The sequence below is a fragment of the Nannospalax galili genome, unplaced genomic scaffold (genome assembly GCF_000622305.1).
Source record: "Nannospalax galili isolate Female #2095 unplaced genomic scaffold, S.galili_v1.0 scaffold437, whole genome shotgun sequence".
Lineage (NCBI taxonomy): Eukaryota > Metazoa > Chordata > Mammalia > Rodentia > Spalacidae > Nannospalax > Nannospalax galili.
The window spans coordinates 1,599,501-1,627,237 of record NW_008340646.1 but is presented as its reverse complement, the minus strand read 5'-3'; the positions used below and the strand labels follow the sequence as shown (position 1 = coordinate 1,627,237).

The 27,737-nt window shown below is 39.9% G+C and overlaps 1 long non-coding RNA gene across 2 annotated transcripts in view; it reads right to left on the bottom strand.

Annotated features, from left to right (window-relative positions):
• LOC115070791 overlaps positions 1 to 27,737 on the bottom strand; it is a 50,874-nt gene that overhangs the window by 18,291 nt on the left and 4,846 nt on the right. Inside the window, exon 2 of one of the 2 annotated variants that reach the window (XR_003849919.1) lies at positions 16,167 to 16,222. The exons of the other annotated variant lie outside the window; for it this stretch is intronic. This is a non-coding gene — a long non-coding RNA (uncharacterized LOC115070791). The remainder of the gene's footprint in view (positions 1 to 16,166; positions 16,223 to 27,737) is intronic. 2 annotated transcript variants of the gene reach the window in all.

Below are 27,737 nucleotides of genomic sequence, written 5' to 3'. Positions count from 1 at the left end.
TCTTGTGTATGTGTGTGGTATGCATACATGTGTGTTCCTATGAGTGCATCTGATGTGGGTACACATGCCTTCATGAAGACATTTGTGTGGAGTTCCCCAAGTTAAGATCAGATGTCTTTCTTGATCACTCTCCTCTTTCCATAGTAAGGCAAGATCTCTCAGTGAACCTGGAGCTTGGTGTCCCTGCTAGTCCAGTTAGCCAGCTTTCTCTGGGGATTCCTGGTCTCTACCTCCCTGACACTGGAATTACAAGCAGGCTGCTATGGCCCGCATGGCGATCTGAACTCTGTACTTCGTGTTTGAGTGGCATCACTGAACCAACTCCTCAGCCACAATTCTCTTAGCTTTTTAACCTAATGCTGTCTCCTCTAGGACCCCTTCTGGGATGTCACTTTACATTTTGTTCTATTTCCTTAGTTTCCTCTGGGCTATGGCATTGTTTTCTAAAGTTTCCACATTTTAAAATGTATTTTTTACAAATGAAGAATGTATGCATTTCTGCCACTGAGCATGGTGTTCTGAACTACGTGCATATCGTGGAATGTCTTCATCAAGACAGTGAGCATGCATGACCTCATCTTCTTGTCGTTTCTATGATGAGAACACTTCCAAACCCTACCCCAAGTATGTAATACACTGATATTCCATAGTCACCCTGTCATGCAGAATTTCAGCAGACTTGTTTACATCAGTTACTATATTTTGTGCTAAGTTGAAAACAATACTTTTGTGTGCCTTGAACAAAGGAAAGAATTGGATATTTAATGTTTCCACCTTGACCTTTGCAGGAAAGGCTAGTACATTAGAGTAACAACAGGAAAGGACTATCAGGAAAGGGAAGTCATGTCACTGAGGGGACTGTGTAAGTTAATGAAAACAGACACCTGAGTTAGTTAAGAAAATGTGATTTTTATGGCAAAATTGCTTTCATCTTGACAAAGTTGCATCTGGAGTTTAACAAAGGGCTTGAGCTGCAGGGGTTGGAGACCTCCTGCAGACATACAGCTTGACAATTGGGCTTCTCTCTGATGTGTGTTACTGACCTCACACCAATGCCATGATGCTACATGAGGCACACACATTGTGACAGTGTTTGGCATGTGACATCCACTCGTCTGGAGACTCTGGTGAGTAGTGGTAATGGCCAAATGAGTGGGGAGAGCCAAATATCTTTGGAAGTTGCATTGAATATGCTCAGCTTTTGGTTCAGAAGGTGAATCAGGACTGAAACAACACAGAGCTGTGGAAAAGTGACAGGCGCTTAGATCCTGATGATCTCAGTTGACTATGCAGAGGGGTTACCAGGACTGCAGTTTATATCTGAATGAGGGTAGCCAGAGAGCTGAAATTTGGAGTATCACTTGTGGTCTTGATTGAATCCCAACTCTATATCCCAACTCATATAGCCAATAATGATGGAAAATGACATGTCCTCTATTCTCTTATCTTGCAAATGACTATTGGATTAAATTACCTGAAGATGACTTCTGGTTCTAATATATATTATCATCTATCTACCTATCATCTAACTATAATCTATCTATCTATCTATCTTCTATTTATCTATCATCTATCTATCTATCTATCCATGTATCTATCATCTATCTATCTATATATCTATCTGTCATCTATCTATCTATCATCTATCTATCTATCATCTATCTGTAATCTATCTATCATGAATCTATCTATCTATTTATTTATCTATCATTCATCTATGTATCTATCATCTATCTATCTATCTATCATTCATCTATCATCTAGCTATTTATCCATCATTTATCATCATCATCATCATCTACCATCATTATTTGGTTGAATAGTATTTTAAATATTGTTCAAAACCACTACTCAATCAATTAACAATGCCAAAAAAAAATATTTAGCCAAATGATACAAAATGATACAAATCAGGTTTACAATACAACCTTTTAGCTTTTTGTGGGTATAAATCAGAATGTCAAATAGGCAAAAAAAAAAAAAAAAGAAAAGAAAAGAAAGAAAAGAAAAAAAAAAGCCCAACTTAATAACAAAACAGTAATCCAAGGGAAAAGTATTTTCACTTTCTTTATTTTTTAAGAGGCAATATAAACAAATCCCCCAAATGGTGACACAATTCTCTCCATACGTTTTCTGTGAAGTATATGGTAAATGGGAAGGAAAGTAGTCTATAGATTTTTTAAGGAAATGACAAAATCTCTGCACAAAGAAGAACACCTATGTTCAAGCTGAGATCTTTTTATGCCAGTGTTGTCCCGTCTGGTTCAATTTTGCCTTACAGCTGGTCATTTATCAGCAGTTGGTATGCTCAGAGTGGTATAAATGTTGCGATACTGGTGGATATTGCTGGAATAACAGAGCCTTTAATGACTACCGGTGGAGGGGGAAGGCTCTCCTAGAATGTGGAGGATATGGAAAATTCCTGAAGGAGAAATAAGCATTTTGGAAATATTAGGTAAGTGTTTCACCACTGCCCTGAGCCAGTGCAGCAGCTCCTATGAAAACAAAAAGCTGATGCATGTGATGAATGGAGAACCATCCTAAACAGGAACCCATATATCAGAGCAATCATCCCATGGTGCATTCCTCCATACTTGTTAAGGTTACTAGGATAACTGTACTTTGTTATTTTCTATGGATTTTCCTAATTGCAAAACACCTTATGATTTATTATACAGTCTATGATTAGATGTGGCTGAACAAATCTATATCCTATTAATTACTACTTGCTGTTTTACATGCACTGTAGCTAGACCTGAAATGCAAAATCTTGTTATTTCAGTTAGCAGCTAACAGGATGCACATTCTTCATAAATCCAAAAAGCTCATTTTATCTAAAGAGGAAGCCATTATTCCAAGAAAAATTGAATGTGATTTATTCAGGAGAAGACACATTACTTTGTGTTAAAAAGAAAATCACTCAATTTGTTTATTACATCCTGTTCTTCAGTAGCAGAGGTAAGAAAAAACTATGGTCAGCAATAGCAACCCGGAGATAATATGTCATGAAGATCGGGATGACTGAGTTTCTCTGAAGATGCCATCATTTAGTGGAATACCAAAGTCTTTCTACAGATAAACTGAATGCTTTTATGTCACAGGATTTATGATAATTAATATGTAATGTAGCACAGACATCCATGTGGATATTGAGATTGTAACCTTGCACTATGCCTTGACTCCTCCACAACCTGAGCAAATCCAACCTCCCCAACCCCACATCCTGTTCTTCTAGGGTTGTTATAAGCCCAGTTTTGCTCTTAGCACCCCAGATCTCGGGACTACCCTCTTAACACCATGTGGTGGTGAGCTCTTCAAATCACACAGTGCCCACATCCTTCTACACTGAGACCATCTGAAGCCACTCCCTCTGCTGCAGGCTAGGCTTCTTTGCCCTTCAGTAGGGTCCCAGAACTCTGTAGACTGCCTTTGATCGTCTGAATTCAGCCTCCACCTAGCCAGTGTCCCAAATGGTGCTGTGCCTGCTGACCATAGGGGCCCAGACCTTAGGAGGAAACCTGAGAGCATCTGATTCTCACCTGACTTGGGCCTTTTGGGAACTCCTGAGTAGGTGGACTAGAGCCATTTGTCCCCTCCAATATAAAATCAAAAGAGAGAACTGGAAGCCTAGACCAACCAGCTTTTCATACCCAATAAGAAAACAACAAAGTCACATCAAGTATACAAACAGACTTAAACTCAACAAAAGAAGGTTTGCATCTCACACAAGGATCAGAAACAACAAAAGAAATCCCCATGCCAAACCATAACGAAAAAATAATATGAAAAATTTAATAATATGTCCTCAACAAACACTAACACTCCTATAGAAGAGTTCTACAATGAGAACCATGTAGAGATAACCCAAGACACAGAACTTAAAGGAATAATTATAGAGTCAGGCATGGCAGCATACACCTTAAATCCCAGTGCTCAGGAGGCAGAGGCAGCCTGATCTCTGTGAGTTCAAGGCCAGCCTGCTCTACACTGTGAGTTATGGGCCAGCTGAGGCTACAGGGAGACCCTGCTTCAGAAATCAAAAGGGGGGGTGTGGAGAGATGGCTCAGCGGTTAAGAGCACTGACTGCTTTTGCAGAGGACCTGGATTTGATTCCCAGCACCCAAATGACAGCTATGAACTGTCCTTACCTCCAGTTCCATGGGAATCTGAAGTCCTCTTCTGACTTCCACGGCATTGCACGACACGGGTGCACTAACATACATTCAGGCAATATACTCATACACATAAAATAAAAATAATAAATAAAGTAATTTAAAAAATAGAAAAAAGGAACAGTCATAGACATGATCAAAGAATTCAATGAATTTCAAGAACACACAAACGAAGAACTTAAAGAAAATAGGGACAAACTGAGTGAATTCACAAAAGAGTTAGAAATATTTAAGTAAACTCAGACTGAAATGAAGAAGGAAGTGAAACACTCAATAAGCCAATTAGAAAGGACAGGAGAAAGCCTCACCAATAAAATGAATGAAATGGAAAACAGAGTATCAAGACTGGAAGATAAAGTTTACGATTTAGAATGCTCAAGCAAAGATTATGTAAAATTTTTAAAAACACAGGAATGGAATATGCAGGATATATGAGACACCATGAAAAGAAAAAATTTATGCATCATAGGCATAGAGGGAGGAGAAGAATCTCAGGATAATGGTATGGACCAGATCTTCAACAGGACTGTAGAAGAAAATTTCCAAAAATTAAAGAAAGACATGAACTTACAAATACAAGAAGCACATAGAACACCAAATAGACAGGACCAGAAAAGAAACTGCCCACAACACATCATAGCAAAAACACTGAATGTACAGAACAAAGAGAGAAAATTGAAAGCTGCAAAAGAAAAATAAGTCACACGTAAAGGAAAACACATCAGAATTACAGGTGACATTTCAGTGCAAACTATGAAAGCCAGAAGAGTCTGGACCAAGGTATTTCCAGTTCTAAATGATCACAGATGCTGACCCAGAATAATTTACCCAGCCAAAATGTCTATTATACTTGAAGGGGAAAGAAAAATCTTCCATGATATAATGTCTGAAAGAATTCATATCTACAAATCAGTCCTTCAGAGAATTCTTGAAGAAATACAAAGAGCTGAAGAATGAGTATACCCAAGGGGCAACAGAAAGAAACTAAATGAAATTATAACTGTGGAAGTGTACAGTTAGACAAAGAATGAAAGCAGAAATTAAAATAATGGGAACCAATGCACATCTTTCATTAATAACTTTAAGTATCTATGGACTGAACTCACCAATCAAAAGTCATAGGCTAGTTGGATGGATTAAGAAACAAAAATCCATCTTTTTGTTGTCTGTAAGAAACCCATCTCACCTTTAAGAACAGACATTACCTTAAGGTGAAATGATTGAAAAAATATTCCAAGAAAATGGCACTAAGTATTTCAGGAATGGTACTAGTATTGCAGGAATTGTAATTATAATATCAGACAAAACAGACTTCAAACGGAAACTAATCAGAAAAGATAGAGGGTCATTTAATTCTGATCAAAGGAACAATTAACTAAGAAGATATTGCAATTATGGACATATATGAACCAAACTCTGGTGCACCCAACTCAATAAAAACAGTGCTACAGGACTTTAAGACACAGATTAATCCAAACTCACTAATGGTAGGCGACTTCAGTATCCTACTATCTCCATTAGACAGCTCAATTGAACAAAGAATAAACAGAGAGACATCTGAATTTAGCTATAGCATATATCAAATGGGCCTAACAGACATCTGCCAAATATTCTACCCAAGCATCAAAGAATATACTTTCTATTCAGCATCCCATTGAACTTTCTTCAAAATTGACCACATACTGGGACACAAAACAAGCCTCAACAAATATAAAAAGTTTGAAATAATTCCATGCATTCTATCAGACAACAATGCAATAAATGTTGAAATCAACACCAGAAGAAACCCTAGTAACTGTATGAACTCATGGAGATTAAACAACACACTCCTGTATCATGAATGGTCAAAGAAGAAATCAAGAAAGAAATAAAAGTATTCCTGGAACAAAATGAAAACAAAAACACAACACAACAAAGCCTCTGTAACACCCCAAAAGAAGTCCTAAGAGGGAGGTTTATAGCTCCAAGTGCATTCTTAAAAAAAAAAACAAAAACAAAAAAAAAACAGAAAGAACCTAAATAAATGACTTAACATTGCAATTCAAGACTCTTGAATGGCAACAACAAATGAAACCCAAACCCAGCAGACAAGAAGAAATAACAAAAATCAGAGCAGAAATTAATGGAATGGAAACAAAGAAAAACAATACAAAGAATCAATGAATCCAACAGCTTGTTCTTTGAAAATATAAACGACATAGACAGACCTTAGCTCAGTAAACCAAAAGAAAAAAAGAGCAATTCCAAATCAACAAAACCAGAGACGAGCAGGGAAGCATCACAACAGACAACAAAAAGATCCAGGACATTATAAGGAAATATTTAAGAAACCTGTAAACGATTAAATTTGAAAACCTAAAAGAAATGGATGTGTGTCTAAAATCATGGGAATCAACAAAGCTAAACCAAGACGAGATCAACAGCTTAAACAGACCCATAGCTCATAAGGAAATTGAAGCAGTAATACAAAACCTCCGACTAAAAAAAAGCTGAGGCCCAGATGGATTCACAGTAGAATTCTACCACACATTTCAAGAAGATCTATATTAAGAAGATCTACATCCAATAGTACTTAAATTATTCATAAAGATAAAAACAGAGGGAGAACTTCCAAACTTCTATGAAGCCAACATTACTCTAATACTCAAACCAGATAAAGATACAACCAAAAAAAGAAAACTATAGACCTATATCCTTAATGACTATAGATGCAAAAATTCTTAACAAAATACCTGCAAACTGCATACTGACACACATCAAAAAGATCATCCACCATGATCAAGTTGGTTTTATACCAATGATGCAGGGCTGGTTCAATATACATAAGTCAATAAACGTCATAAAACATATAAATAGATTCAAAGACAAAAACCATATGTTCAACTCAATAGATGCAGAGAAGACCTTCACAAAATTCAACATGCATTTATGTAAAAGGGAATTAGTCTTGAGGGAACATACCTCAACATAATTAAAGCGATATATAACAAACTCATAGCCAACATCATTCTAAATGATGAAAAACTGGAAGCATTCCATTCTAGTTTGTTTATCCATTGCTGTAACAAACCCTCTGACCACTACCAATTTGGGGAGGAGGAAAAAGTTTATTTGACTTACATCTCCCACGTCATAATTCATCACTGAAGGAACCCAAGGTAGAAACTCAGGGCAGGAACCTGGAGGCAGGAGCTGGAACACAGGCCACGGAGGAACACTGCTTACTGGCTTGCTCCCCTGAACCAAGCTCAGCCTATTTTCTTATACAACATAGGCCCACCTGCCCAGGGGTGGCCCCACCCACAGTGGGCTGGGCCTCCCACATGCAATAATGAAGAAGATGCCCCACAGACATAGCCACAGGCCAATCCATGGAGGCAATTCCCCAACTGAGGTTTTCTCAAGCTATGTATGTCATGTTGACACTAAAGCTATCTAGCACAATTGACCCCTTGTCAACTTGACATACAGTCTTTCCATTTCTTGTTTTCAAGATACGATGTTAACATTAATATCACCACATATGACAGTACAACCTTAAAAGCCCCACAGTCCTTAAAAAATCCAAACCTTAAAAATCCATAGTCTCTTTTAAAGTCTCTTAGCTGTGGGATCCTGTAAGATCCCAAACAAGTACTACCTGATTTCAAAGGGAAGAATCAGGCACACCTAAGCAAAACCTAAGTCCAGCAAAGTAGCTCAAGGCTGGATGTCTGGGATTCACTCACTATCTTCTGGGCTCCAAAGAGTTTTGGCAGCTCCGCTTCTCTGACTCTGCCACCCACAATACAAACAGCTCATCTTGCAGACCCAGGCTGGCTGCATTCCACATCTGCTGCTGCCTTTGGTCGTTGTCCCATGGTCCTAGCATCTCCAAAAAGCTGGGGTTTCCACTGAAACTGAGGCTGCACCCTCACAAATGGCCTCTTTTGGCCTGTTGGGATGCAAAGCCTCAGATTCTTTCCATGACCCTTCAATTCTGGGATCTTCACTGCAACTGAAGCTGCACTGTCACCAATGGCTTTTCCTGGCCTCTTGGAGTGACAAGCCTCGGCTGCTCTCTGTGATCTCTTCATGCTTTCAACAGCTGAACCATGCAGGAGACTCTTACACATTACCAAGTCCTGCTTCCAGCTTGAGATGGAGTTTCAGGTCTCCACTGAACTACAGTTTTTATGTGCTGATCCTGAGATGATTCCTCCCAGAAGATTTCACCGCCGTGATGCTGGTCTCTTGTTACTTAGCTGAATTTTCAGCCCCTGTTAACTAGCATCAATTGTCCCAGTAAAGTAAAGGTTTTACTTCAGGTTCTCATCTCATTTTAATCACAGCTGTTTCTTTAGCCCCAAGCAACCAGAACCCACAGATTCTCAATTCAAAATATCACACAAACAGTCCTGATAGTCTTTGTTCTCCTTTGAAGTTTTACAAGCCAGGCTTCCATTGTCAACAACTCTTTCAGTATAACTGTTCCAAGCTCCACAGGAACAAACTCTGAGCACTCAATGGCTTTCCCAGCCCAAAGAGCCAAATGCTTCCAGAATCCTCCCCAAAACATGAAAGTCATATCTCTCACAGTAGTACCCCATTTCTGTTACCAATTTCTGCTCTAGTTTGTTTCTCTAATTTATCTTCTAGTTTGGTTTTCCATTTCTGTGACAAAACATTCTAACCACTATTGACTTGGGGAGGAAAGGGTTTATTTGTCTTTCATCTCCTGGGTCACATTTCATCACTGAAGGAGCCCAAAGTAGGAACTCAGAGAAGGAACCTGGAGTCAGGAGCTGGAGCACAGGCCATGGAGGAACCCTGCTTACTGGCTTGCTCTCCTGACCCCTGCTCAACCTGCTCTATTATACAAAATAGGCCCACCTGCCCAGGGGTGGCACCACTCACAGTGGGCTGGGCCCTCTCACATCACTCAGTAAGTAAGAAGACACCCCACAGACATGGCCACAGGCCAATCTAACAGAGGAAATTCCCCATTTGAGGTTCCCTCAACCCAGGTGTGTCAAGTTGACACTAAAGCTGTCCAGCACACATTCCTATTAAAATTAGGAACCAGACAGGCTATCTCTACTCCTTTTGAATATGGTGCTTGAAACTCTTGCTAGAGCAATAAGACAAGAGAAGGAAATTAAAGGAGTACTAATCAGAAAAGAAGAGGTAAAATTATCCTTTTTTGCAGATGATATGATATTATACTTCAGAGATGCCAAAAATTCCACCAGGAAACTCTTAGAAATGATCAACACTTTCAGTTAATTGGCAGGTTATAAAATTAATCTACAAAAATCAGCAGCCTTTCTATATACCAATAATAAGCAATCAGAGAAGATTACAGGGAAACTCTCCCATTCACAGTAACCTCAGAAAAAAATCTTGGAATAAACCTGAAGAAAGACATTAAAGACCTTTACAATGCAAAATTTAAATATTTTAAGAAAGAGATTGAGGAAAACACCAGAAGATGGAAGGACCTCCCATGCTCAGGAATTGGAAGAATTAATATTGTGAAACTGACCATCCTACCAAAAGCCATTTATAGATTCATTGCAATGCCAATCAAAAGCCCCATGACATTCTTCACAGAATTAAAGAAAAAAAAATCCTAGAACTCATATGGAAGCACAAAAGACCCTGGATAGCTAAAGCAGCCCTGAGCACAAAGAGCAATGCTGGAAGGATTACTATACTAGATTTTAAACTATATTACAGAGCTATACTCATATAAACCACATGGTACTGGCAAAAAATAGACCTGTAGAAAAATTGAACAATTTCGACCACCTGATTTTTGACAAAGGGGCCAAGAACATTCACTGGAGGAAAGCCAGCATGTTCAGCAAATGGTGCTGGCAAAACTGGATCTCCACCTATAGAAGAATGAAACTAGATCCTCATCTTTCACCTTACACAAAAGTCAACTCCAAATGAATCAAAGACCTCCCTGTGAAATCCGAAACTTCGAAACTGTTAGAATAAAACATTGCCAATAACCTACAAGATATTAGGTGTAGGAAAGAACTTTCTAAACCAGACTTCAATTGATCAAGAAATAAGGTCAAGAATCAACAAATGGGACCTCACTGAATGAAAAAAAAACTTCTGTGCCACAAAAGAAAGAAGGAAGTGAAGAGAAAACCCACAGAATGAGAGAACATCTTCACCAGTGACACATCTGACAGAGGTTTAACAACCAGAATATATTAAAAACTCATAAAACAAAGAATCAAGAAAGTAAGTGGCCCAATTAAAAGTTGAGCTAAGGATCTCAAGAGAGAGTTTTCAAAAGAAGAAATAAAGATGGCTAAAAAAAATCTTAAAAGTTCAGCATCGTTAGTAATTAGGGAAATGCAAATTAAAACCACTTAAAGATTTCATCTTACTCAGACTGACTAAGATCAAGAAAACAAATGATACTAAATGTTGGTGAGGATGTGGGAAAAGGGAATGCTCATTCACTGCTGGTGAGTTTGCAAACTCATGCAAGCCCTATGGAAAGCAGTGTGGAGGACTCTTATAAAACTAAAAATGAACCTACCCTATGACCACTCCTTGGCATACACCCAAAGGACTCATCCTATTGTAGAGACACTTGTACAGCCATGTTTGTTGCTGCTCTTTTCACAATAGTGAAGTGCTCCTCAACTGACGAGTGGATGATGAAAATGTTGTGCGTTTACATAATGGAGTTCTACTCAGCAATAAACAAAGATGAAATCATAACATTTGCAGGTAAATGGATGGAACTAGAAACTTTTATACTAAGTGAAATAACAGAGACTCAGAAAAACAAATGATGTATGTTTTCCCTCATGTGTGGATCCTAGCTCCAAATCCTTATAAGTGAGTATGTATCCAGACATAACTACAGGAATCAGAATAATGAAAAGGAAGCAGGGAGGTAAAGGGAAAAAAAAGAACCTGAGAGAGAACAGTAAGAGGAAGGTGTTACTAAGGAAGAAATAGATAAAAATGGGGGTGCTTAAATGGGAAGGGGGTTGAGGAAGAGGTTGCAGATGAGGTTGGTAGAAAGAATGTAAGAGCTAGAGGAAGGGGTGGAGTGTTACCTGGAAGTGTCTTCTAATCACTATGCCGGCAAGTTATAGTCACACCTTCTCATGCTCATCAGGGAAGGAGTCGAGGGGAGAGTCAGTTACCCCTCCCACCCAATCAGTCAACCTTAGCTGCATGTGGGGGAGGAGCTAAGGATATACAAGCCGAGAATGCCATGAGGCACCTCTCTTGCCATTTTGCGCAGCTGTCGGGAAGTCACAGGATCTATATTTGAGTATGGACTTTCCAGTGCAGCCATAAATGGGGGGTGCCCCAGTCTTCTGTAAACAAACCCTCACCCTATGCTCTGTTATCAAGCCCAATAAACTAGTTAGGATTTTCAAAAATAAATAAATAAAAAGGAGTGGGAGGGAGGAACTTTGGGGATAAAGGGAAAGAAGGAGCTCAAGAGAGGTAGGACCATAGCAGACTGGTATTATCAAGGGAGAAATGGGGAAAATGTGGACACATTAAATGGGGAAGACATGGTGGAAAGGTTAGACAGAAAGAGAGGTTAGATAAATAATACCTAGCTAGTTTTAAAAAAAAAAACAGAGGGAATCATATTAGTCCAACAACCTAATGATAAATTTCATATACAGTATCTCTACATGAGTCCATGCTTACAGCTAAAGTCTACATAAAAAGTAATGGTGTTACACAGGAGAGAACTTCCTTTGAGTTGTTGGCCAGGGTGGTCCAAAAGATGCCCCAAATTACACAATTATCACAGTCCTTGATGGCCTCCCAGAACTTGAAGGTAAGACCCTGCTGCTGAAAACAGAAAACACTTTGGACACAGGATTTGGAGCAGTGGACCTGGAACTTATCTGGAAGCCACTTTCCCTGAAAGGGCTCTCATAGCTTTGGCGAGCACTATGAAGGTGCCAAGGAAAAACATCAGTTGATGGTCCACCAGCTTCAAGACCAAATAACCACATTAATGAACAGCACAGCATACAACATTGGTGTAGTAGTATCATTTTTATCTTGGGGGAAATCAGCAGCTACTTAATTGGACTAAAAACCTATTCAATGGGAGAGATCTCATATGGTACTGTAAACATAAACAAATATATATGGCTGGAAAGGTCATAGATCTTAGAGAAAACCCCAAGACTGTCACACTCTTAGATTATTGTAATTTCTTACTATGTACAAAATATGTATACTTACATTTATAGACAACTATCCCAGGCACCACTCATCAAAGAAGCTTCTTTTGCACCAGACAGAGACTATTACCAAGTACCATTGTCTATGAATTGCCCAGGCCTAAGTGACATCTACAGTGCAACCTCTATACCTAAGGCTCATGGAACACAAAACAGGGGTCACTAATGAATCTCCTAGTTCTTATAAATGAAGCTCCCTCATGCAACAGAGGGCCAGAAACACAAAGATCACAGATGGACAAAGCGTAGTCTACAGAATGATGGTCTTTGGACAGGACTCTTATATTAAACTCTACCCACCCAGGGCTCAGGGAGCATTGTGGAAGAGAGGGTGGAATGATTATTAAGAGCCAGGGAGGAGGTACATGATCATATGGAAATAAAGTCCTATGAGCTCCTGGGACCCTGCTCATAGGAATGTACACCAGTGGTGTCAGCATATACAAGTCTCATGCAAACTCAAGCAGACAAAACCCCAGCAGGGGGAATACCAGCCTGAACCTGGGATGTCTGGATCCTTGAAGACTCTCACCTTCCAGAAGAGCCTGAATGCAATGGATGTGTTCAGTGTATGTGAGGGTTGGAGTCTTAGAATACTTTTCCCACATTGCATTTAACATTCAAAGCAGTGAAATTCTTTAATCAGAGTCCCTCTTAGACTGTCCATGATCCATCTAGGCTCCAGAGCAGCCCATCCTTCTGTTCTCAGCATGTGACTTCTATATCAGGATCCTCACCTTCAGAACTCAAGACTTTCTTGCCTCACATTTATCGCAGCTTCAAGCATCATATCCTTGCAGCAAAACTTCCAAGGGCTGAAGAAAGGACTTCAAGTTTCACCCACTTCTAAGAATTTAAAGAAACTCCCAGAGCATATAACGTTCTAACTGGATAAGGTTGGGTGTTATGCTCATCCTCAGCAGTGACAAAGAGAAAGGCGTTCCCACAATTAGCATAATCTAGTTAAATACTACGGAGTGAGAGGAAGTTAGAAAGTCTCCTGGAATCCCCTAAAGCATGTCACTGAAATCTCCAAGTTCAGGAAGAAGCTGGAGGGAAGATGGCTGTGGAGTATGCCGGCACAGAGCAGCCCTGATCAGGCTACAGACTTGTGAGCCTTGCTTTGCGCAAACTGGTCATGTATCTTGTGACATAAATACAATAGCACTGTTGTTCTTGCTGCACAAACAAGAAAATCGAAGCTCAGAGTGCTTAAGTATATTGGATGAGCTGACTTTAGCCCACACAAATGCTCCCCAAGAGAAAGGCTGTCCTTCCCAGCAGAAAGTACAGTAGGCAAGGGGTTTTAGCTCCCACTGCATGTTGGAGGGCAGCACCCTCAGGCCAAGCAAACCATTCTTCTCTTTCCACCTTTTCTCTCAATTTTCCTACTTCCTTTTGTTTATTCTCTAGACATCTGGGTATGAGCCTTCATCTAGGCCCAGTAGCAGGACCCCTATCCTACCAGCAGCTCTTCCTCCCCACCCAGTGAGTGATGGCCAGGGCTTTGGCATCCCCAAGCTCACTCTTGCCTCATTAATACCCTGGACCACCTTCCCAGAAACACATCTACCCATCTTTTCTCTACTTGGACCACTGTGCCATCATGTTGCTAGCCAACATATACCTTTCCGTAGTTTTAGCTAGTTCTTCTGAACAACTGTGTAAGCCTGCCCGGCATCTGAGTCAGCAATCCCAACATAGAACCAGTGATCCATTTAATACCCGTTTTCTCTGCATAAGTTTCTAGGGTCTGACTCTCCTTTCTTGCCATCAGGAACATCTTCTTGTTGGTGGTAAGGAAGGAAGACCACAGAGGCATACTGCAGATTCCAATGATGGAGGTACACATGTGAGCTATCGAAAAGGTTCACTCCTGCATATCCGGAGACAGCTGCCTCCAGGGGAAGACACACTGGGAGATGCTTGTTTCTCCAGATGGCTTCATTTCACCCCTGCCTGCTCTCCAGTGATTGGGAAGAGATGGGGAAGCCATTGAAGTGGGGTAATGGGCCATGTGCCCTGGAGGCCAGGATGCCTGTGGCAAGAGGAAATGACAAAAACCTCTAGGCGCCACAAGGCACAGACGGCTGTGGAAGATGCAGAAGCCATTCCGCACCAGCCCTGACTCACCATGAAGGCTTGCTGTTACTAATTTCCGATCTATTGGAAAAAGGTGGTGATGGTGAGGAAAAGTGTTTCTTTGACCCTCTTACGGTTTCTGGTTGGATCTGAAAGGTAAGTGGCAAAGATGGATGATTAAAAGTGCAGCATATATACTTACTTGTGTACTTTTATGTGACATAGATACCTTCAGAGGGGAAGATAGCTAACCTTGAGTGTGGGTACTGAGTAGCAGGGACAGGCAGGAGAAAAACAGGCCAAGAAGGGGCTCCCTTGACATGATGTCATGATGGTTTCCCTGCCAGGATGTAAGATGGATTTATAGCACTTTGCAAAAGAAAAGGAACCTAGACAACCACATTTTATCTTCCCCTCACCTTCGTTCCCTACCTGAGTGGCCTCTCCATCAAGACATCAAGCCCCAATTCTAGCATAGCGGGTGCTTCTGTCTTCTGTTGTGTGTTTTAGCTCACCGTAAAGCACAGTTTCTTATAATGAACCATTTTAGGAGAAAAGAGATACAACTATATCCAAAAAGCAATTTGAGGATAAGAATCAAGAAACAGGAGCTCAAATAATTTGTTACAATTATTAAGAGTCAAGTAAATGCAGTTTCGGGGCAGGGGGCTCTCTTCAGACTGTCACATTTCTCTAAGATAGTTCTTAGTGTGGATTTTCTTAGGGAAAGAACTACCATAAACCTTCAAGTTATGCTTGCATAACATACTATGTTAAAAGTGCCAGACAGAACTACTATTTTTCTCAAGAGGAAATCCTTTAAAATGATTTTTTAGAGATTATTCTAAGCACTGTCCTTCTCCATCTCCTCCTCCTCAGAATCTTAGCATTGTTTAAATAAATCTCTAGCCAGGGTGCCACCTTTAAGCTGAGAAAGACGGTGGTAAATGATCTTCTCTTTTCCAAGGCCATGAAGCCAGTCTTCTTGGTTTTCCTGAGCTGTGTAACTAATTCAAAATAAAGACCTACAATTTGTACTAGAGAGACAAATTTCAGGCCAAATGCAGAATGTCCTTAGGAAAGCCCCTAGAAGCATAGGCTTGTCATTGATTTACTCCCTCATGATGAATCATTTAAGCTCTATGAAGCTCTGGCCAAAGAATGAAGTAAAAAACTGACTCAAGGCTACAATTTCTCCCAGAGACCCAGTCGCAAATTCACTATTCACTGATTTTGAAAGTTTGAGGCTAGGCGAGGAGCTGGCTGCCATCATTGATGGGGCCTTAAATAGGATGTCCATCAAACCTCTAGCCTGTAACCTTAGAGTGCCAGGCAGAAAAGTAGCCAGGGTCAATGAGCCCCCTGGGTTGGAAATCTTGAGATCATCTTTAAAAACCAGTGCAGGGACTGGAGGGCTGGCTCAGTGGTTAAGAGCACTTACTGCATCTGATGCCTAGCAACTGATTATGATTCCAGCTCCAGGGATCTGACTTCCTTTTCTAACTTCCATGGGCACCTTTATGCATGTATGTGTGCATACATACACACAGGCACATAAATAAAAGTAAACAATAAATACAAACAAAAATCAGTGTATCATGAGTGGTTCGTAGGTGGAAAACGGAAGCTGTGTGCATAGAGAACATGGATGGATGAGGGTTGGGGAGCTGCCTCCTACCTGGTCAGGACCTTCCCACTTTTCCATGCATCTTTCAACAATCCCACTGAAGCTGTCTGTGACAGAGGAAAAGATGAATAGTTTAAAGACTTAAGGCATCATAGAGAGGGAACCCAGTTGCAATTTCTACCATTATATAATTCAAATCTCAGGAGGAGCTAAGAACTAGGTAGCATAAATTCCAGGGCAGTGAAGCTTAAAACTACGGAATTGTTCATCCATCCCTAAAATGTCAGAGTTCAGGGTTTTAGAAAAAAGCAAAGAGGAACAATCCTTGTGTGCAGATAGTAAGTGGTAAATAGACTACACTGGACATATACCATATATTAGAAATATATACAAATTTATCAATATTAAAAAACAGGACTGGGGAAGTAACGCTGTGGGTAGAGCACTTGCTTTGCAACCATGAAGACCCGAGTTCTGGTTTTCAGGACCCATTTAAAGCAGGGCATAGTGGCATGTACCTGCTGTCCCAGCACTTGGGAGCTGGAGAGAGGAACTTGGTGGCCAAGCAGTGTAGTTGAAACAGGTTCAGTGACAGACTATATCCAAAAATAAGGTGGTGAGCACCCACTGCTGTCCTCTGACATCAACACACATGCATGGATGAGTACACACACACACACACACACACACACACACACACACACACGGCACCACCACATTCTTTCATAGGTCATAATTATTAAAAATACAGCAATGTACTTGTTTAGATTGTAACATTCAAAAAACAGATGCTAAAAGAAGGCAAGCCAAACAAAAGTCTTCTTAGGTGTGATGCTGCCTGTGAACAAAGATGAATAAGAAATTAGAACAGAAAAAGAGAGCTCATTCAAGTCAGATCTGACTCCAGGGGAGGGAGAGGAGTAAAGAGGTTAGGAGGAAGCATCTGAAAAGACATCCTCTCTAGGACAGCTGGGGAGGTTGTAGGGGATTCATCTACTCATAAGTTACTCACAGAGAAGTCAGTCGTACTTCTCTATAAGGGACCCACACTAGAAAGCCTTTCATGATGTTGTTGACCAGTAGTAGCCCAAGGGAAATGTGACTCCGGGAACAGATGCAGAGCAGATACAGGTCTCAGTATAGTAGTGTTGGAACCTTTAGTCAATGATACTGTCCTCAGGCGCCAGAAAGGGTATGGTCAAGTTAGACACACGGGTCATCACACACATATCACACACACACATACACACACACACACACACACATACCACGCACACACAAACTCAATGAAGTATACAATTAGATGACACAAAAAATATACTGGGAAATCTTTCACCTTTGATTGTAAATGTCAAGAGTAACAGAATTATTCTAATGGTACATGGCATTTGAAGGAGACTTTAAAACTGACCCAGGATTGTCTTCTATTCACAGGCAAATCTGCCAAGGCACTAAGTGACCTGCCAAGATTCTAGGGAGTCTTCATGAGACATTGGAGCTTCAGTCTCTGAAAATGAAGACATGATCTTTGGGACTGTAAAGAAATATAATTTTCAAGTTGAATGGAAAAACTAGAAAGTAAAGAACATGTTGGAAATCTGAGTGGAATCAGACCATCTGCAAGATGAGACTCAGGGTAAGGACAGAGAAGTCTCATAAAGATGTTCAGAGGAGGGCAGCACCAAGAGGGTTTTGGCCTGAACTATTCAGACAACATTTAGTGTGTGTGTGTGTGTGTGTGTGTGTGTGTGTGTGTGTGTGTGTATGAAGTCCACAGAACAACCTTGGGTGTCACTGTTCACTTTCTTTCTTTCTTTCCTTCCTTTTCTTTCTTTCCTTTCTTTCTTTCTTTCTTTCTTTCTTTCTTTCTTTCTTTCTTTCTTTCTTTCTTTCCTCTCTCTCCTTCCTTCCTTCATTCTTTCTTTCTTCTTTCTTTCTTCTTTTTAAAATAGGGACTCTCATTGACCTGGGACTTACCAAATAGGTTAAATTGACTGACCAAAGAGCCCCAAAGATTTCTTTGTCTCTACCTTCCCAGCACCAAGATTTGAAGTGCTGGCCACCACCCCTGATTTTTTTTATGATATTTATTTTTATTGAATTTTTGTGCTTTTCATACATCATAAATATATGTAGATCCCTTCCCCTAACTGTACCCACCTTGTAGCTCCCCCACTGAATTTCACACATTCTGTCATATAGTCAAGTTTGTTTTCCCAGGTATCCCTTGTTATGTATTTATCCACTGGAGCTCGGTCAGTCTATCTGCCCATCACTCCCTTAAAGAAGACCAACTCTCCCCAACCCAGTAGTAATCAGTTGTCAATAGGGTTGGGGTTCCTTACCCGTTTTCCCACTTCTATGCTGGGTTTTTGTCTGTTTTGAGTTTGCATGGGTCTTGTCACCATTGCAGTAAGTTTGTATGAGCAAATTCCCTGCAACCTGGAAAACTTTGTTTTCTTGTGGTCATCCGTCATGCCTGGCTCTTACAGTCTTTCTGTCCCTTCTTCTGCAATGGTCCCTGAGCCTTGGGTGGCACAGGTTTAACATAGGAATCCTATCTAGGGACACGCTCGCTGCAATTTCCTATTCTCTGCATTTTAGCTAGCTGTGACTTTTTGTGTTAATCACCAACTGTCGCATGAGGAAGATACACTGGTGAGAGTTGAGAGATGCACTAATAGGTTCCCTGTTCCACTATGTTCCCTAAGCCTCATTGTAGATGTGTCACTTAGGACTGGGCATTTCACACACATTTACTCTCTACCACCCCTGATTTTTTTCACAAGTTCTTGGAATTGAACCCAGGGTCCTTGTGCTTGTAGGGCAAGCATTTTATGAATGGAGCCATCTTCCTATCCCACATTTTACTATTTTTAATATTACATATTTCTCTCCAGTCTAGCTATCTTTACTGGTATAATATGGTGTCTCCCACATCTTTTAACTTTTGCACTTAAAAATCTTGATCACTTCTCACCAAGTACTTGGGGGCCTCCCATTCCTTGTCCTAACATCTGAACCAGGACCATGCACGTGACTTTTTCTCTACCAGTCTTGGAAATTAAGCTTTTTTGTTTCACATCTCAGTGTTAAATCTGTCCCTAGATGTCTGAGCTCTAAAACCACTTACGTTTTTGTTTTGTTTGGTCATCTTTTTAAGGAATTTTTTTATGTTTTAGAAGAAGCATTTCATTATAGCTTTAACATACTCAATAACAGTTTCCAGAATAAAGATATATCTCTTTCAAAAATGGCTATAAAATTTTTAGGTTCGCTGTTGAATTAATACAGTTATACAATATTGAACTCAGTATAAGCCCTGTTTTAATGAATATTTTTTTTTAAAACCAACCAAACAAAATAGAAGAAAAGTTATGGAATGCTTCCAGAGATTTTTAGCAGCTCAACTTTCTTTTTCGATCCCTTGATCCATGCTCACATACACACTCATGCATGCAATACATGCACACACACACACATGCACACATGCACACATGTACATATACTCCAGCATTCAACCTGTATAAACATATGCACCCACTTTACTCATATATCTTCCTAGACACAGGTATCTTTATATGCACATTAACACATGTCCCCTTACACATTTATGCAGAGAACACACACACACACACACACACACACATACACACACACACATACACACATACGTTTCTTTCACAATTTAGAAAGCTGTCTTTACAAATATGCTTCCAAACCAGATAATGTTAGCCAATGCTTCTCTGATCTTTGTAGACCTCAAACTACATCATCTGAGAGAAAATCTTATTTAAAATATGAACATACAATAAGTGAAAGTAAAGTCTACACATTTATAATAATTATACAATCACAACACAGGTCCCTTTGTGAGATTTTAGAAGGAATTAATAGAAATTAAATCTCTGAAGATCAAGTATCATTAACTTCCTGGTCTATAAATCTGTCCCCAATAAACAAAAGAAATGTTTTCTATGAAACCAATGTAATGACAACAATGTGTTTTATGGCTTGTGTTTCTAACTACTCTGTTAAATGTGACCACGATAATTTGAAATGAGACCTTTTGTATCACTAAGAGTGAGCAAACCACTTTGACATTACCTACTGGTCCTTTTCATTTACTGTTTTTATTTCACTCAGGCCTCTCAGTGGAGAAGAATGTGCAGTCTGCTGTACCATGAGGCCTGGGATGCATGTAGGGACATTTTAAAAGAATTTCACATTTGGATATGGGTAGAACAGTGAGTAAAGTGCTTGCTGAGTGTCCCATATTGCATCCCCAGCTCTGCTGAGTCTCCTCAGCCAGGGCTACAATAGGAAGTAGTACATTCCAATTAGGAAACTCCAGGAAAGGCTGTGAAAAGCTTTGCTCTTTGAAAATATGGGGAAGGAAATAAAAGGTAATCCACAATCTGTTAGAGAAGTTTACAAAGTAGTTTTCCAAAGAGGCATGTATCCAGAAAAAAAGTAACGTATATAGGAGACCAATAATGCCTAATAATAAAACAGAAAAATCACAAAATATATTATAATCAAACATATGAGTGAGCTCTCCATTTTTTTCTCTCTTTTTCAGAATATATCATTTAATATAGGATGTACAGGACTCTGGAAGCAAGGAAGTGAACATCTTACAAAGTTTAACAACATATGACCCAACTCTAAACTATTTCTCTATGAGAAATGGAAACATCAGAGTCTTTCCCTATTTTTAATGGATGCTTGAGACCATGGACTGTACACTATGTTTTTCTCTGATCACATGTACTTGTGATAAGGTTCCATTTATAAATTAGATACAGTTGGAAACTCAAGCAGACAAAACCCCAGCACAGGACTGTGGAAACAGACAGCAGGCCCCAACCTTAGTCAAAGGATTATTGACAGCTGATTAGTGCTGGATGAGGAAGAGCTGATGTTCTTAAAGTGAAGGACTCTAGATAAGCTACCTAGACCCCAGTAGATGAGCTTTCACTGAGGGACATCTGGGCACACTAACTTCACATGATAGGCCTATCACAAATGACAGAATGAATGAATTCCAGTAGGGTGGGGGGCTATGGGACGGTGCCAGTGGGAATGGGGTAAAAAGATGATTAAGATTGATTAAGATGTTTGGTATGAAATACACAAAAATTCAATAAATATTTACAAAAAATTAGATGCAGTTGGAGATTAACAACTCATAATTAAATTGAACAATTATAGCAATGTGCTGCAATAAGATTCATGTGAATGTGGTTTATCTCTTGCTCCCTATCAAAATATTTCATTTTACTGTCGGTCTTGGTAAGAATTCACATTTTCCTTTCCTTTGTCTCTTCAGTAAAAGGAAGCACTTAGCAGCTTCTTATTGGCATATCTGAATGCCAGCACCACTTCCCTCATCGCACCCTGTGGTGGACAATCTGATAACCAAAATGGCTACTAGGTGACTAGTAAGTGGGTATTTTATACAGTAAGTGTATGTCTGACAAAGAGGGGATTCATATTTTAGGTGAGAAGGAACAGGACAGGACACGACCTCTTCAAGCTACTCAGAACGGCATTCCATTTAAAACTTAAGAATCATTTCTTTCTGTAATTTTCTTTTTAATACATTCAGGCCACAGCTGCTCATTCATAACTAAAATTCCATAAAGTCAAAAACAGGGATAAACTTACACTATTTCATGTGTCTGTACACACAAAAAAGTTCATAACAAAATTATGCTTAATAGTCAAATACTGGAAGCAACCCAGATGCCCACAGATGGACAAGTGGATACATGTTGTAGAATATTTATATAACAGAAACTGCTTATCAGTGCAAAGGAAAACAATAGCAAAACCAGCCACAACATAAAGAATGTTTCAAACATTATATAAATTAAATAAGTCAAACACAAAGAGGCATCCACTGTATTATTTAATTCATGTGAAATTCTATAAAGAGCAAAACCATAATCACAGAAAGCAACAGTATGGGCTTGGGGTTATGGGTTAGAGGTTAGGGGAGAGAGTCAACGGTAAAGTCACATGGGAAAACTTGGAATAGTGGAACTGTTCCATATCCAGGTGGTATTGATGCTTATTTAAATGCATATATTTGCAAAATCATTCCATTACACACTTAAAAACATAGAACATAGGGTTGAAGAAAACCACTCAAAAGTATAATATTGACATTCAAATATACGTATAATACTTTATCTCTGAGCACTAGTGGTTTCCTGTGTGATATTTACTATTTTTAGAACAGTCTAACACCAAGTAATGTCATTCTGACTATATTTTGCCCTGGAGAAACACTGATTTTTATTTAGCTGTAAAGGCACAGAATGTTAAATACCAAACAACTCAGGAAGAACCTAGGCTATCTTCAATCAGCCTACTGAAATGAAGACCTGTAAACAAAGGAATCAGCTAAAAATGTCACAGCAATTTTCTTGAAACTGCTTTTAGAATTCTTAGTACATTGATTTGTTTTCTTTTAATGATACAAAATGTTTGCCTTGGGAACTGACTTTTTTTCACAAATAGTTAAAAATCATTTGGAATAAAGTCCCTTAAATAAATAACTACTTTAAAAGGATGCAATTCAATTGGGCTGTGATATGTTTATCAGTCACCAACCTCGCACTTTGCAGTCCTTCCTCGTTTTGATCGGCATCCACGGAGTCAAATATCCCCACGATGCACAGAGACCCCCATGATGTACCCATACACATTTTTCATGTTTGCCGTCACTCTGTTCACGTGTACATATTTCCTGTATGTACCAGCAAAGGGGTGTTTGAGTGATGGTGATGAAGTGAACATGGAGAGAAAAAAGGGAGCACGATGTTTATTGGGTCTGAGCATTTTGAGGAGGATACCACTGGTGCACACGCAGGGTTTTAGATGACATTTGATTTCTGCAGGATCACTATAAGTTTGACTATAGTCAATTTGGTTTCAGTTTCAATGGAAGGGGACTGAAGGATGACTCAGTGAATAAGAGCACTTGTTACACAAGCATGAGGACCTGGGTTTAGATCCCAGCAGCCACATAAAAAATTAAAAGCCTGGGATGGCTCCACATACTTGTAAACCCAGGGCTGTGGGGCACAAAGACAGGAGGAATGATAGGACTTGTTGACGGCCAGCCTAGCTCCAGTTTCAGTAAGAGACCCTGTCTCAAAATGAATAAGGCGGCAAGCGATAGAGCAGGATACCAGACATCCTCCACTAGCCTCTGCAAACGTGCACACATGCATGCACACATGCATAACATACATACATACATACATACATACATACATACATACATAGTCTCTCCCTCATCCTTACAAATAAATGAGTAACAATGGAGCAGTTAAAAAGCTGGTTTGGAAGTAGACATGTTTGGGAATAATGATTTACCACAGAGAGGTGAGACTATTAAACAAAGGGAACTGAAATACCTCAGGGGAAAGATCACATGAAAAAAAGTTCATGTCTGGTTCTAGGGGGACTCCACATTGTATATGAACCATGATGCCTATACTATTCTCTGGCCTCAAATTGGAAGCTGTGATTTTGAATGAAAACACTTCTGTCTTAATTGTTTAAGCTTTCAGGAACTGAAAAGAGCAAAGATAATTGATGTATCAAGAAAGGAAATGATTGAAATTTGCTGAACATGAGTGATGACAGCATGAAAAGCATTCATTTTTTTCTCTACTGTGTGTGGTTCAAAGTACTCTATTGAAAAATACTCTTTAAAGTTATGAATCAAATTATGTCTGTCTTGTAATCATAACCTATATACTTGTTAGTTTGAGATATTTTGAAAGTCTTTGTTCAACTAGTCAACTATGGATACAGAACTTGACATATGACTTGCATTAAAATCTTGGCTATTCTGAGACCATCTATTGAGCTTGAGGTGAGTTTTGTAGCCTCTCTGAACTTGAGTCACACAGGGCTTAAAATAGCACACATCTATCAACACCTGAAACTGCACAGGACAATGTAACCACCCAGTGATGCTTAATACACACTTAGACAAAGCAACACATGTGTGAAGGGATAGGGAAAGTGGGGGACAAAGCATTTAACAGAAGTATTGGCAATAATGATATCTCATAAACATCCACAATGACGAAGCAAGCTCTAACAAATTTAACAGCACATAGAATTGGGCCTGGTCCTTTATGCTCCCTACCTGTCCCTCATTCAGAAACTCTTAATGGGCCACAGAGTCTCGGATGAGTGAGTTGTAAGAATCATGATTGAGATCATAGTCAGTGGTGCTCCATGTACCAATTAATATTTAGGCAAAAGTTTTGTCAAGTTTATATGGAGGGGGGGGGCAGGGGGAGAGAAAGGCAATTTTGATTCAGAATTGATGGCAGACATCAGTTCATGTTTTGGGAGGCTAGAAAGTTTAAAGTCAAATTGACAGTGGATTGGAAATCTCGTGAGGGTCTAATACCTGCTTTATAGGCCGCTGTCTTGTAGTGCTCTCACAAGGCATCAGAAAGCAGAGAGAAAAAGGAAACATGTTTCTTAGGTCTCTACTTAGGCACTAATTCATAAGAACTCCACATTCATGACCAACCACCTTTCACCGGTCTCATCTCCAAACACAATTGCACACGAGACTAGAGTTTCAGTGTAGCTATCATTATCTTCTTTTTGATAGTTTTGCAATATTTAATACAATATCTGGCTTCTAGTTACTATATGTTTAATGAACTGACTTATTTTACATGAATTCTAATAAATATCTCATGTTACACTTGGCTGTCTAGCAATGTTTTCCAGGGGGATTTGGAATGAAACATCATCTAGGAGGTTTACAAAAAGCAGCCCCTCATGACACATGTTATCTATGAACACACTTGCTCACATGTACACGCACCCCCCACACAGAGGAATGAACAACATATCACAAGAGGCACTGACAAACAATTTCTAACCCCCTGGAGTGATGCTTTGCAGAAATTATTGGACTAATTCTGGCTAAGACACTCCCATTTCTATATTGTGAAACATTGCACTTCGTGGTTCCCTCTTTGTGGATCAAAGGAAACATCATGTACCACTTTTCTCTGTTTGTGAAGCAGGGTCTTGGTATGTAGACCTAGCTGGAATGGTGCTCACTATGTAGCCCAGGCTGGCCTGAGCAATCCTCCTGCTTCATGCTCCCAAGTACTGAATCTACAGGTATGTGCCACCATGCCCAGCCTTGTTCAATACTTCTGAAAATAAGTCTGAATGTGGTATAACAATCTCTATCACATTAGTTGGCAATCACTGTTGCCTTAAGGGACTTTAGCAATGGCCCCAGCACTGGATTCTCACATATGTTGGCTCCAGAAATAACATATGATTACCACTATACCAGGTATTCTAAAATCCTATTTTGGGAGTTCTGGTGTTGTGTGGTATGAGTGGGATCCATATGGTGTGTGGTATGCAATAAGTAATAGATGCTCATATCTTATCCAGAGGCCTAATAAAAATCAATGAACTCTAGCAAGGATAGGCTAAAATTCTACATCTAGTGATGGGAGTATTGCCATGAAAGACAACAGATTGTAGGCTGGGCATGGGATTCTAGACCCTTCTTGCTATTTGAGCAAAGTTCCTTGGATGCAGTTTTCCTTCTGTGCAGTTTGTTACCATTGCACATATCCCTCCACAGAAGCACAGACCTCCAAGGCTCCATCTAGTCAAACCCTCAGATAAGCTTAGGCTCATCAGAAGCAGTCTTTACTCTCAAGAAATACACTACCCCTCCTCTACTTTATCTCTCCACTCAACCAGTCCTTAATTTTTTTAAAAATATTTTATTTATTATGTGTATGAGTGTATTGCTTGCATGTGTATAAGTGCACCCGTGTTGGGAAATGCCTGCTGAAGTCAGAAGAGGGTGTTGGATCATCAGAGTTACAGACGATTGTTAGTCACCATGTGGGTGCTGGGAACAGAGCCCCAGTCCTCTGTAAGAGCAGCTAGTGCTCTTAACCACTAAGCCATTTGTCCAGTCCCAAGTTGCCCAATTTTCTTTCTGTCCAATCTTCAACAATTCAAAATGAATAACTCTTTTCTCTATTTTTAATTGAATTTTCGTGCATTTCACACAATACATTGTAATCCTATTTAGTCCCCTCCCCCATCTGCACCACCATACCACCCCAATGGATTTCATTCATTCTGTCAAATATGTTAGACTATGGAGTCAAGGTTGTGTCCCCAGATGTCACTCAGTGTGAGTTCATCTACTGGAGCCTGGTCAGCCTATCTAGCATCTTCTCCTTAAAGAACACCAACTCTCCTTCAACCAGCAGTGATCAGTTGCCAATAGTTCCTCAGCTAAGATTGGGGCTTTTTAGCCATTTCCCCACTTATGTGGTGGGTTTTTGTCTGGTTTGAGTTTGCATGGGTCTTGTACATGCTGTCACCATTGCTGTAAGCTCATATGAGCAAGTCCCCAGCTGTCTGGAAAACTTTGTCCCCTGGTGGTCATCCGCCAGCCCTGGCTTTTACAGACTTTCCTCCTGTCTTCCCACAATGGTCTCTGAGGCCTGGGCAGCACAGGCTTAATACAGGAGTCCTATTCAGTGTCTCTGGCAGCTAACAACTGTCCATAACTCCAGTCCCAGGGGATTTGACAGCCTCTTCTGACCTCCACAGGCACTGTACGACACAGGTGCACTTAGTTACATGCAGGCGATAGACACATACACATAAATTATAAATAAATAACATTTTTTAAAAAATCAACTCTCCCTCACCCAGCAGTGATCAGCAATAGTTCCTCACCTAAGGTTGGGGCCTTCTGCCCATTTCCTCAGTTCTATGTGGGTTTTTGTCTGGTTTGAGTTTGCATGGGTCTTGTACATGCTGTCACCATTGCTGTAAGCTCATATGAGCAAGTCCCCAGCTGTCTGGAAAACTCTGTCCCCTGGTGGTCATCCGCCAGCCCTGGCTTTTACAGACTTTCCTCCTGTCTTCCCACAATGGTCTCTGAGGCCTGGGCAGCACAGGCTTAATACAGGAGTCCTATTCAGTGTCTCTGTAGTCTCTTATTCTCTACATTTTGGGCAGTACTGTGTTAATCGCCATCTGTTGCATGAGGAAGCATCACTGGAGAGAATTGAGAGATGCATTAAAATTCTCTCTGCTTCCTGTTCTGCTATGTTTTGAGAGTCTCAGACATAAAGGTTCTATTGTAGGTGTGTCACTTAGGGCAGGGCATTGCACAGACACTTATTCACTACGTTTGACTAGTTGTGGAACTTTCCAGTAGTCTCCATCTGTTGCTAAAAGAAGCTTCTTTGGTGAGTGGTAAGAGGTACACTTGTCTGCAAATATAAGAATACGTATTTAGCATACAGTAAGAAATTACATTTGTCCAGGGATGTGACAAATATAGGTTTTCCTCTAGTATCTATGACTTCTCCAGCCATGTATATTTGGCTATGTTTACAGTACCACATGTGAGTTCCCTCCCATTGAGCAGACTTTATGTTCAGTTAAATATCTATTGATTACCCCAAAGATAAAAGTGTCACTACTGCACCAAAAGAAATAGATTTTGTTCTAGTCATTGCTGTAGTTATTTGGCTTTACAACTGAGTTGTACCACTGATGTATTTTCTCTCT